Here is a 13118-nt window from a genome sequence, read left to right as displayed (position 1 = left end):
CCCCCCCCCCCCCCCCGTTGGCTAAGGGTTAGTTGACTTTATTTAGCTTTTCAAAGAACCAGCTCTTCAATTCATGGGTTCTGTATATTATTTTCTTAGTCATCATTGCATTGATTTCTACTCTGATCTTAATTTCCTTCCTTGTACAAACTTTTAGGCTTGGTTTCTGCTTTTGCTGGAAGCTTGAGGTTCAACATTAACTTGTTTATTTGAGCTCACTCTGTTTTCCTGATATATTCACTGCTCTAAATGTCCCTCCTAGGAATGCTTTTATTGTGTCATGTAAGTTTCAGTATGTTGTGTTGGTAATTTGTATAATTGTAGAAACTGTCCTAATTTATTTCATCTGTGACCCATTGGTTGTTCAGGATGGTGCTCTTTAATTTCCATGTGTTTATGAAGATCTTGTGGTTTCTTTTGCCATTGTTTGCCAATTTTATTGTCCTATGGTCTGGTAATATACACATGGGATAATTTTAGTTCCTTTCATTTACTTAACCGTATGGTCTGTTTTTTTGGCTGTGTTTCTTGTTAATAGGGGGCATAACCATTGAGGGGATTCTGTTATGGAAGTTTTACATGGAAATCTGTAATGATAAAATGCTACAGGAAATTTATGAAAGGTGAACCTAAAGATTTTGATCACAGAATTTTATATAGCAATTCTTTAAAAAATTTTACTAGTCCATTAAAAAAAAATGGAAAATGCTGGGTGATGGCTTATGCCTGTAATCCCAGCACTTGGGAGGGTGTGAGACAGGAGGATTACTATGAGTTTGAGGCCAGACTGAACAACATAGCAAAAGACCCTTTCTCAAAAAATAAAAACAAAGTCCAATGTTTGTAGTGCTTAATGATTATATTCATTAAGTTGTTACATGTATATGGCACATCTTAATTATTTTTATACATCTTCCATCTCTATGCTGTATCTTTATGACTAAATTGACAATAGCATCCTAGAAATAAGTAGACCTGTTATTTTTAGACTTACCCTGAAGTATAATTTAATTTGCACAAACATCTTTTGTGGAAGGCTTCTGTGGCTCTTTTTCATGATTCTCTTTTTTTCATTCCATCTCTCTTCTTTCTTTTTCTAGCCCTTATCTTTTATTTATTTATTTATTTTGTGTGTGTGGCCAGCTCAGCCCACCAGGGGGCGGGGCTGGCTGCCATGTGGTGCTGGGGGATTGATCCGCGGTCCCTGTGCTTTGCTTAGCTTAGCTTGTTCTAAGTCGGTGCTGTAGACCACTGAGCCATCTCACCAGCCCCTAGCCCTTATCTGTTCTGATCTTGACAGTGATACCAAGGGATCTTTATTCATATTGCTACTTAGATCTAGTTTATTTTTCTTAAGTCATTCAGAGATGTCTGATTGGGTCTAGACATTGAAGATAAAGATAAAATTTTCACGTAACATGGTAACGTATTTTTTTTTCATTTTTGTTAACTTTGTTCAGATTCTTAATACTTATTACCTGCTGATTGAATAATTCTACTTATTATTGTTGTGGAAATAGACCACTTAATAACTTAGCCGTGTAAAACAAGAACCATTGTATTCTGCTCACATATTGTGTTGCTGGAATTCACACAGCCATCTTGCCTCTGCTCCACTGTGTCTGAGGCCTTGGTTGCAGGGAGGGATTCTTGGGAGGCTGGGGGTTGGAAGACTCCATTTTGGACTTTTTCTTCTACCAATCTGGCACCTCAACAGATTGAACTGGGGCTTTTGGCCATAGCAGCTACCAAGAGCCTCAGTGCAGTCAGACATCTACTGTGCTATTGTCACAAGCCTGTGCAGATTCAAGAAGAATGGGCATGTGCCTGACTTCCTAAGTGGGAACATGTCAGAAACTGGGGGCCTGATTTTAAACATCACAATAGTGACTGGGTTTATAATGTAATCTAGCATTTTGTTGTTGACCTTGGGCCAGTTATTTAACTTTGTGCTCCAGTTTTACTGTCTGTGAAGTAGATCTGAAATAGTAGTGGTGCTCTGGTCCTTTTAGCTTAGTTTGCCTAGCCTACCTTTCTTGCTTCCTGCACTGGTAGCCTCAAGTGTCTTCTTGCTGTCCTTTGAATACACTAAGAGATATCCTAACCTCAAGGCCTTGGCTGTTCTCCCTCTGCTTGCTTTTTTTTTTTTTTTCCTGAACAAATATTCATTCCACAAATATTTGTTTCACTCCAGCCCTATATTTGACTGTTCTTTTTGCCTTAGAATGCTTTTCTTTTCTTTTTCTCTTTTGGTACCAGGAATCGAACTCAAATCGAATTTGAGCTTGCCGGGCAGGTGTGGAATGCTTTTCTGCTAGTTACTCATATAGGTAATGCTCTCACCTCATCTTGCTCAAACATCACCTCAGTAAGGCTTATTGTTAACACTAATGGTCCTGTCAGTCCCCTGAATGATTTTTTTCCCATTGCATTAACTTCCAACATAGTATGTAGTTATACATATTTTTGTTTTGTTTTGTTTTTGTTTTTTAGTGGAACCGGGGATTAGAACTCAGGCCCTTGCGCTTGCCAGGGAAGCGCTTATTCCACTGAGCCATCTCCCCGGCCCTAGTTATACGTATTTTTAATGTTGATAGTTTTTTATCCATTTCCCTTACTGTACTAAAAGCTCCATGAAAGCATGACTATTTTGTATTGTCGTATGATTCCAGATACTTAGAAAATGCCTTTTATTATGGGTGACCAGTTAACAAATTTGAGTTACTGAGTAATTAATGAAGCAAAGGAGTAAGCATTCAGAAGTGTGGGACACACAGTAAGTCACACAATGATACCCTGGTACTGTCACTAATTGGCTCTGAGAGGCACAATTACCTGAAACTACATTGTTTTGACTGGAAAAAGTAGCAGGTTCTCAGGCAACAAATGAGTACAGGGACAGGAATCAAGGTTGGATCAAGTTTCAAAGCAGTTGAGGACTGAGGTGTGACAGCAGGTGTCCTCAATATTAATGGTCTCTGGGTGAGTGATCCTTGTGCTTGGTCTAGCTTTCTCAGTGATGACCTTGGTTCTCCTTTCTTAAAACCTCAGACTGCTTTCTTAAGGGGCGGCCTAAAACTGGGGCCTGAGACAATGATTGATAGACAGTCTGAAGACACTTGTGAAGCCAAATAGGTAAGCTGGGTAGCAACAAAGGAGTGAGCATAGCACAGAAAGGGAGAAATTGGGGCTGGGGCTGTAGCTCTGGTGGAGAGTGCTGGCATAGCATGCATAAAGCCTGGGTTTATTACTGAGAAAAAGGAAGATGGGACTTGAAGTTATAGACTTGTTTTTAGGTAGGTCTTTATATTTAAACTATGCCCCATATATTTTTTTCTTGAGACTAGAAAAATTAGATTTGAACTAATTGTGTAGTCCAGGATGGCCTAGAAATTACAGTACCTCTGCATCACCTGCCCACTAATTGCCTCATCTTTTTTATTTATTGAAGAAGTTTATCATTCACCCATCAGCATTGTGATTGAAAAAAGTAACATCTCAGCCAGGCATGGTGCCGTGTTCATGTGATCCCAACTACTTGAGAGGCTGGGGGGAGGGTTACTTGAGCCAAGGAGTTTGATACAAGGTGGGCAACATAGTGAGAAAAAAGAACAAAACCCTATAAAATGCCTGGCTTGTACTGCACATGATAATGTTGCTAAGTGTTAATTTTCTCTTAGGGTAGCTCTTATAGTGTTATTCTGGATAAAATATATTTTGGTTTAAAAATTGGATAATCTAGTCTCAGATTTAGTGCTCACAGTTCTTGGCCTGCCTTTTCTAACTTCATTGTGTCTAATTCCTCTCCATAGTCTAGGTGGACAGGTCTTGCTTAGCCACTGGCTCATCCTGTAGCCCCATACCTGCATGTGTGCAGGTCCTGTGTGTAGAGGGAAGGGTGATGGCTGGAGGGGGAAGAAGTAAGGCAGGGGCAGTCTGTAAAAGAAAGCATTAAGAGGGGGTATCACCATCTTTTTGTTGTTTAGTTAAAAAAAAAATTTTATTAGTACATGTTTTTAGTCACATAACTTACAATTATCTTGGAGAGTGGTTACATCTACATACCACAGCTTGTTTCTTTTTTTAAAAAAATTCCTTCTTTTTCCCCCCTTCTACCTCCTTCTGTAGTTCCCCATCCTATTTTTCATTCATGATATTATTAGTCTAAGTCCATGTTATGGTATGTAATGTTTACATTAACTGAGGTTATTAGGTTCCTGTACATGGCATATCTTTATTCTGTGGTTTTTGTTTTGTTTGCAGTACCAGGGATTGAACTTGGGACCTTATGCTTGCCAGGCACGTACTTATGCTGCTGAGCTATATCCCTAGCAGTTTTTGTATTTTGAGAGAGTCTCACTGTATTGTGCAGGCTGACTTTGAACCCACTAATGTAGCCCAGGCTGGCCTCAAACTTGTAATCCTTCTGACTCAGTCTTTCAGAATGGCAGGAGTAGAGGCATGAGCCCCCAAACCTGATATGAAATTGCCATCAATCTTTTTTTTTTTAATTTTTATTTATTTATTTGTGTGTGTGTGTGTGTGTGTGTGGCCAGCTCAGCCCACCAGGGGGCGGGGCTGGCTGGCATGTGGTGCTGGGGGATTGAACCGCGGTCCCTGTGCTTTGCTGAGCTTGTTCCAAGTAGGTGCTGTAGACCACTGAGCCATCTCACCAGCCCCTTATAAGTTTTTTTTTTTTTTTTTTTTTTTTCTCTAAATGCCCTCAGGGGTGGTTTGGCTGGCTGGAGTGTTGTGGGGATCGAACTACAGCAACCTGAGGCTGACAGCTTTGTGGAAGCAGCCACTTAAACAACTGAGCTAAGGCCAGGCCCCTCCATCAATCTTGATGTAAAGGAACTAAAGCTAAAGCCTTTTCCCCTAGTATTTATGGCATATGAACTGAGAGTTGTGAGAGATGAAAGTGGCGTAGATGTGAGGTTGTGGAGTCTTGTTACTTGTGGACTGAAGAGGATATGGGAGGGGCAGGAGCTGAGAAGCAGTGGTTCACAAGGTGAGCTCATTGTCGGTAGGGATGGGGAAATTGCATAGCTAATTAAAGAAAATAAGAGAAAAATCACAAGTTTGATTTACAAGTGAGAGAAAAAGAGGTGAGGGAGCCTCAGGTTTCTCATTTGCACAGCAATAGATAAGAGTTTTATCAATAGGAAAAAGGTGATAGCAGGATGGGGCTTGGGAGAAATACAGTTTCACTTCCTCATGGTGTATCATCCCAGCCATGGCACTGTCTGCACTTTAGACTGCCCAGACCTTTGTTCTGGGTGGCTATCTTGAGCATGGCCAAGTGTTCACAGCATCTCTGGCTTCTACCTACAAGATGCCAGTAGTGCACGGAGTTTGGACCACCAGCCTTGTGTGCACATTGCCAGATGCCTGCTTTGATAACGGAATCGCCCCTGCTGTGGTAGAGACCCACTACCCTAAAGTCTTCGTCTTATTCAGTTTAATGAAAATTAGTTTGCCAAAAAATCAGTTCATTCAAAGCCAATAAACTGAATGATTGCTTTAGTGGTTAATATATTTTACTGGTTCATCAACAAATACTTAGAAAGCTTAGAGCAGTAGGTATTATATGACACTTTATTTTTTTTTTTCCATTTTTAAAATTTATTTTGAGACAGCGTCTTGAGATCCTACTGCCTCAGCCTCCTGAGTGCTGGGATGACAGGCATATGCTGTTATAACTGGCTGAAAAACATCACTGATGCTCCAGAAACAAAGTCCTGTCTCCTAGATGCCAAGTCTGGACAGGAACAGACAGCAGGCCTTGGGCTTGGGGCTCTAGATGAGGTGGATGTCCCTGTCCCTGCTCGCAGCAGAATAAGGCTAAGTTTGCACTTAGCCCCATGGGCCTGGCACTTGCTCTCCTGATGGCCAGGGCCTGGATCTGACTGGCTTAGGCAAAAAGCCCTTTTGCAAAACCTCCAGCCAGCCCGCAGCAAAAGCGGGGCCAGAGCCATGAGGAGGTAGCATGGCCCGAGGGACCCAGCTCATGCCTTCATTGAGGTGATAGTGAGCGATGAGGAGTTGGCAGGGCCGCGCGACGTCTCCACTGGGGCCAGTGGGGTGGTGACGGTGGCAGCCCAGGGCTGTCATAATGACCAGGCTGGTGCATAAAAGGACTAGAGCCTCAGGTCCTCTTGAGTCACACAGGCAGTGGGCCGCTACACCTCATCCAGCCAGGCCTGCAGCTGAGGTGGACAGAGGGCTGTGCACACCTTAGGTGGCCCTTGACCTGAGCGGCAGAAGGAGGCAGTGCCAGAGCAAAGCTGTCATGGGGAGGGGACAGAACTGCTTGGAGCCAGCTGTGCCCACCCCCTACTTCCTGGGCCTGTGCTGGGCCCTGCTGGGTGGGTCTTGCTGCACAGTGTCACAGAAGGGTGTGACAAGGGAGCGCCATAGTGGGTTCATGGCTCCCACAACCACAGTCCCAGTCAGCCGGAGGTGGCTGAGGTCACTGGCAGTGCAGCCTGGGTCACCTGGCCAACATCCTGCTCCAGCTCTTCACCAGCGTGACTCAGGTCCTCACACTTGTGCCTCAGGAGGGCTCCAGCCTGCCGCAGCTGCTCGTTGGTGGCCACATAGGCCTGGCCCTGCTGGTAGATCTGCTCCCACTGGGCCTCGGGGGGGTCCTCAGTGTTCCTGGTGGTGGCTGGGGCCTCTTCCGGGGCCAGTGCGGTGAAGACTGGGTCATGGACTGGGGCTCCTCGCACGTCCTCCAAGATCTGCTCCACCGTGGGGGGCGCGGGGCGGGTGGGCAGCACCACGCGCTTCTTGGCCTTGGAGCCCTATATGACACTTTAATGGCTTTTTTTTTTTTCCTCCTGGTTTTTGTTTTGTTTTGTTTCTTGAGATCTTATTGTGCAGTTCAGGCTGGCCTTGAACTAACTGTGTAGCCCAGACTGACCTCCAACTCACAGCAATCCTGCCTCAGCCTCCTGAGTGCTGGGATTATAAGCATGGACTACTATGCCTGGCTCTTTTCAAATGACTTTAGGACAGTCACTTTCCCTTTCATTTCTAATTTAATCTTATAATAGCTTCAGATTTTTAATCAAATTGTTATTTACTTTGCCACACATCTGTATGTATGATTAATACATATATGATTCATTATAATCTCTTCTGGGTATGGATACATCTTTTCATCAGTTTGTCCAACATCACCTTTATGGATGATGACCCCAGGTCTGCAGAGGGACTGCTTAGCCAGAGGAGGGAGGGAGGGAGGGAGGGAGAGGGAGAGAGAGAGAGAGAGAGAGAGAGAGAGAGAGAGAGTTTTAAACAAATTGATTTATTTTTTAATTTTTTTCAAATTCATTTAAAAATTTTGTTTTGTTTTGAGATAGTTTTCACTGTGTAGTTTGGGCTGGTGCTGAACTCACTGTGTAGCCCAGGTTGTCCTCCAACTCACAGCAGTACTCCTACCTCAGCCTCCCAAGTGCTGGGATTAGAGGAGAGTCATCATGTCCAGCTAAACTAGTTTTTATTGTACTGAGCTGTCTCCCCAGCCCTAAACTAGTTTTTATTTTAAATGAAATGTATTTATTTCCTTGATGTGCATGTAGGTATTGTTGAGTAAAGCAATAGCAGGCCATAAGTTACTACTTTGTAGTTTTTTAAACATATATGTCTATAATTCTAAACACCTAATTACACTGCTATTGTTGCTATTGATTGATTTTATTTATTTTTTTTCTCCTTGTTCTCCTTCTAAGAAAAATGAAAGGTTTTTTAAAATTTTTTTTGTAGAGGTTGGAAGGGCTTGACACAGGTTCTTGGTATGTAGTTTAGCTGGGTCTTTTTTTTTTTTTCCCCCCAAAGTTTTATTGATAAACAGCAATGAGACAGTTTCAAATCAAATCAGAAGTACAGTTTCAACAAATAATACACTGCATATATTCTTCTTAGTGGTTAATTGCTGTACAAGATGCAGACTTGTGATCCTATTTACAAACACCATTAGAACAACTCATTCTATTCATTAAGAGAATGCAACTATATATCTGTCCTAACCACTTTGAATACACAGATACAAAATGGACATTCATCGGTATACCTCATTTTTTCTAAGTTCCGTTATTGAATATTATAGGTGTGTAAACTCAGCGAAATATTCTAAAAGAGTCCAGTAGCCCATAATAGCCTTGGGTCTTCTGTTTAACTGGCAATGTCAGAAATTATTGACCTGAGTCCCCCACAGCTCAACATAACAGCATGGCTTTATTTCCTATATTTTGTCTTCATACTTTTCTACTGGATGGATAAGACCAAGGTAAAGCAGGACCTGTGCAACAAGAGTTGTAGCTGGGTCTTGAATTCACTGTGTAGCCCAGGCTAGCCTTAAACTTGTAGTGATCTTCCTGCCTGGGCCACCTGTTTGCTGCCACCACACACAGTGAGTACATTTCCCATTTCCTTTTCTTGCATCTATCTTTTAATCTGTTGTCTCCCCCCCACCCCCCAGTTCTGTCATCATTATTGTTAGATCATTGTCCACTCTTCCACTTTACTGTGGCCGTGTGCAGCGAGTGATAGTGTGCCTTGATGACTTCTTCGGTTTTGCAGTTCCAGACCTCCCTGAAGTTCTAATACCTTGTCTTTTGTTTTGCTGACGTTTCTGTGACTTGGCAGTTTGTACACTTCCCCCTCTGTGTCTAGAACAATCTGCATCCCTCTGCCTTGCCTGCTGTGCAGCAGTCACCCTTAAATTTTCCAATGCTCTTCCTAGGATTCCCTTTGCCCTTCTGTGGCTTCGTCTCTATAAGACCCCTTTTCTTCCGCTTTCTTGTTTCATTCTCAAGTGTCACTGAGCAGTTCCTCCAGTGATTTCCTGAGAAGGGAACCTTGCATGCCCGAACCAGTTTATTCTGTCCTACAACTTGGTTAATACTTTGGCTGTATGGAGAGTTCTAAACTTAGAGAGTTTACCTCAGGATTTTATTTATTTATTGACTTACACACCATCTAATGTTGCAACTTTGGAAAGTACCGGGCCAGGGAGATAGCTCAGTGACACAAGTGCCAGGCTGGCATTAAAGAGTTTGCGCTGTCTCCTTCCCCCCATCTTCTTCCTCCCTCCCTCAGTGCATCTGGATGGGTCTTGAAGACTGGGCTACTGGGAGCCTCCAGTCTTCTGTATGGGCTGGACAGATCCCAGTGGAGCTTTAAGCCTGGCTGCCCATACTGGGACCTGGGCCTAGGGAGAGGGCAAGAAAAGGGTCTCTGCCTTCTATTTCTCTTTTTAGTGCCCCTGCTCTTGCTTTTGCCTGCATCCCCAAGCACACAGACTGTATTTTACATTTTTCTCTTCCCTAGGCAAGCTGGAGCTCTAGGCTGCTGTTGCTGTTGTCTTTGCCAGAGTACGAGAGGAGATCCAGGGGATTTAACAGACTGACAGATCCCCTTGTTGCAGTCTTACCTTCACTACCACTTCTAGAGATACTTGATGCTGCCCATTCCTAAATCATGTGAAGAGTATATAGCACAAATTGTTTCTTATTATGTACCTAGTTGGCTAGAGATTGATCTTTTCTTATATATGCTAAGATATTTCTCTGCTTTTAGTTTTGTGTTTTTTTTTTTTTTTTTTTTTTTTTTTTTTTTTTTTGTGGAACCGGGGATTAAACTCAGGCCCTTGAGCTTGCCAGGCAAGTGCTTATTCCTCTGAGCCATCTCCCTGGCCCCTCTGCTTTTAGTTTCTAAAAGTCTTTTTTTTTTCTTTTCTGTTTGTCTATGCCTTTCTTTGTCAGGTTGTTAGAGTTTGGGAAGAGAGGAGGTAAATATGGCCATAGTTTTTAATCAGAAGTGGATAAGGTATTTATAGAGAATGTATTCTTTAGAATTTTGCCATGATGGTTTTGAACAGAAGAGGAAGATTGGCAGGCTTCCTAAGAAGTTGGTGGCAAGTTAGGAGTTGTATGTGCCCAGGACGTACTACCAGCTTGTCCCCAAGCTTTTCTGCTATTTTATGTGCTATTATATTGCCTGAAATGATCCTTATCCCATTAGAACTCTACAACTAATTTTTCAGAAGCCAAGGACACTGAATTTTCTTCATTTTACCCAGTTGTGACCATGTCTTCTGAGTGCTTAGAGCTGTCCAGCACAGTAACACTGGCCACATGAGGCTGCTGAGCACTTGAGATGGGGCTAGTCTGAATGAATGTGTTCTCAAAGTATGAAATAGAGAACCAGATTTAAATGACAGTATTAGAAAACCAGTATATAAAATTTTAATCTTTTATGTTGAAATATTCGGATATATTAGGTTGAAAAATGTTTGAATTAATGTAACCTGGTGTTAATATTTTTAATGTGGCTTCAAGAAAATATGGAGGCCAGGGAGATGGCTCAGTAGAATAAACACTTCCCTGGCAAGTGCAAGGGCCTGAGTTCAATCCCCAGTTCCACCAAGAAAGAGAGAGAGAGAGAGAGAGAGAGAGAGAGAGAGAGAGAGAGAGAGAGAAAAGAAAATATGAAGGGTCTGTGAGACTGGGTGTGGTGATGCATGCACTGGGGAGGGTGAAAACAGGAGGATCACTGCGAGTCCAAGCTTCATAGTGAGACCCTGTATAAAATACATTAAAAAATAAAGATTTTTTTGAAAAAAATGTAAAATTACATATATTTATTTCACTCTGTACACCTATTGGATGACATTGAATGTTTCATTCTGATTATGGAATGGGACAGGGGTTGTGCCTTGGGCACCCTGTACATTGTAAGTGCCTTAAAAGTTTGGGACCACCTTTTTTTTGTTTCCATCTCTTGGTAGCACAAGAGCTGCTTAGCACATGGTTCATAGGCCCAAAGTTACTATTCTGCCTGCCCACCTCCCTGCCTTCCTCATGCTTTAATTTTTGTTAGCGTGTGTTAACAGTATATAATGATTACATTCATTGTGTGGAGTTGGTCCATGGACTGGGTGGACATAACACATCTCAGTTCTTTTTTTTTTTTTTGAAATTTAAAGAAAAAATTTATTGGAGATCTGAAAAACAATTCCTAAAAGATTGACTTTTCCAGAAAACTGTAGCTATACAATGCATTGCGTCTATCATGTTAAAATGTGCATTAGACACAAATGCAAAAACCATGAAACAATTCACCATCCTTCAACAACTTGAGCAAAGGTAAATGCCTAAGGAACAACATGGATGACTTGCAAAGGAAGGGCTCTTTAAGCACCATTAAAAAAAAAAAACAAGAGCACAAGTGAATGGATGTGTGTGTTCAGTTATATATACTGAATTGGACCTTTGGCACTAGGAATCAGAGCATTTTGTCATATAGCATTAACACGTATTATAAAAGTGCGTAGTGTCAAAGGAATAGAACCACCAGCATTCAAAAGCAGCTTTGTCAACTAGGCAATAAAACACTCCACCATGTCTCTCTGTTGTCCATCACTGAATACACTGGTAGCAACTTTGAAATGAAAAAAAGAAAGAAAAAAGGAGCTGTAACCCCTTTTATTTTCTGTTTAAAATCAAACAAAACAAACAACTCTGTTATACACTAACATCTTCAAAGTACATCATTTGTACAAGAGAAAAACTAGGAACAAAAACATGTCGACAGAGATCCAAACACCGGTGAGTGCGCCTCACACTGCTTTCTGATGGTACTCAGGAGGGGCCACTTCATAATCACTGGCACTAAACAAAGTTGCCGAATTCTTTGCCAGATACTTGAGGAAATCATGAAGATAATTCAGTAATAAAGCAAGGCTCTTCTCATCCAGAGGTGTATAGGCCAACATTGCTCCAATTCGGACAAATAATCTCAGTAGATGTGGTGCTCCATACACGTGCGACATGGGTGCATCAGGGTGATCAGCAAGGATCTCAGCGTACTGTGGTCTCTCAAATTTGTAGAGGAGCTGAGTGCCCAGCATCACATTGAAGTATTCTTTTATCCCTGCTACAACCTCATTAACAGCATACTCCTTATTATCTGTGTTTCCTCAGGATTTCTTATAATTTGCATAGTCCTCTAGAATGGAGTCCACATTCTTCTTAGCAGGAAGATAGAACAGCTGTTTCTGTCTGGTGATCAGATCCCAGTCATCAACAAGCCACGGCTTTAGCTCTTCAGGGATCTTTACTTTAACTTCAACTCTGTTCATAAATGTTTCTTCATTTTCAACAGTAGGATCAACCCCGGCCCTCTTCTTCCGAGGAGGCTGAGGTGTTTCACTGGTACTGCCACCATCTCCATTACCAGGGGTTTTTTGTTTGTTCTTTTTAGTTTTCACTTCAACATTTTTCTGTTGCAGACCGGATGTCTTCTTTCCTGGAGCAGCCCCTCTCATCTTTCCCTCTGTATACTGCTCCTGATTGGCCTTTTGAAGTTCACGCTGTTTCTGCAGATTGGTATCCACATACTTGAGCACTCTGCTTTCTGGAACCCACTCATCCCAATTTTTATTCCAACCACTGTAGTGTGTAAAGTATTTTACTTGTTTGTCCTTTATGGCAACCTTTACACACTTTGCTTCATAAAGAAGAGGGCCATGAAAGCACAGCACTCGTTCGCCCTCCTGGAACTTGCGCTTCGGGTCCTGCTTGGGCGCCATTTATAAGTGATTCGCCGCCTCCTTCTCCCACCACCCCCAACTACCGCCCCCTACTCTCTACCCCACCCGAGCTCGCGTCAGACGCGCCGTCAGGCACAACTGCTCTACATCCTCCACATCTCAGTTCTTATGACCCCTTCCTCTCTCTTCCCTCTCCCCTTTTTCCTTGACAGCGTCTCACCAAGTCTATAAATTGGACAGACGGGGCTTGAATTTGTGATTCGTGTTTTTGGTTTTTGGTTGTTTGGGGTTTTTTTTCCCCCGCTTCTTGTCCTTCTTCCCTCCCTCTCCCCTCCATTCCTTCCCCCTCTCCCCTCTTGCTGTGTTACTCAGACTGGTCTTTGGGACTCAGTATATATAGCCTAGACTGTTCTCAGATTGCAGCAGTATTCCTGCCTCAGCCTCCCCAAGTGCTAGATTATAGGTATGTACCATCATGTCTATCTAAATTAGTTGTGATTTTTTCTTTTAACTTCTATTTATTTTTTTTAATTTTTTTTTTATTTGTGTGTGTGTGTGC

At 42.4% G+C, this 13118-nt stretch overlaps 1 protein-coding gene and 2 pseudogenes across 1 annotated transcript in view; 1 reads left to right on the top strand and 2 right to left on the bottom strand.

The window, feature by feature from the left end:
* The window catches only part of Mark3 (microtubule affinity regulating kinase 3), a gene marked incomplete at its 5' end in the record, with an annotated part of 134705 nt that overhangs the window by 12261 nt on the left and 109326 nt on the right, over positions 1–13118 (top strand). The gene's annotated exons all lie outside the window — the stretch shown is intronic.
* LOC101585813 lies at positions 5635–11558 on the bottom strand (annotated as a pseudogene).
* On the bottom strand, positions 11365–12682 carry LOC101570777 (annotated as a pseudogene).

Source organism: Octodon degus, unplaced genomic scaffold (genome assembly GCF_000260255.1).
Source record: "Octodon degus isolate 3935 unplaced genomic scaffold, OctDeg1.0 scaffold00226, whole genome shotgun sequence".
Classification (NCBI taxonomy): Eukaryota; Metazoa; Chordata; class Mammalia; order Rodentia; family Octodontidae; genus Octodon; species Octodon degus.
The sequence above is the reverse complement of the archived record's forward strand: the minus strand, read 5'-3'. Positions and strand labels throughout refer to the sequence as shown.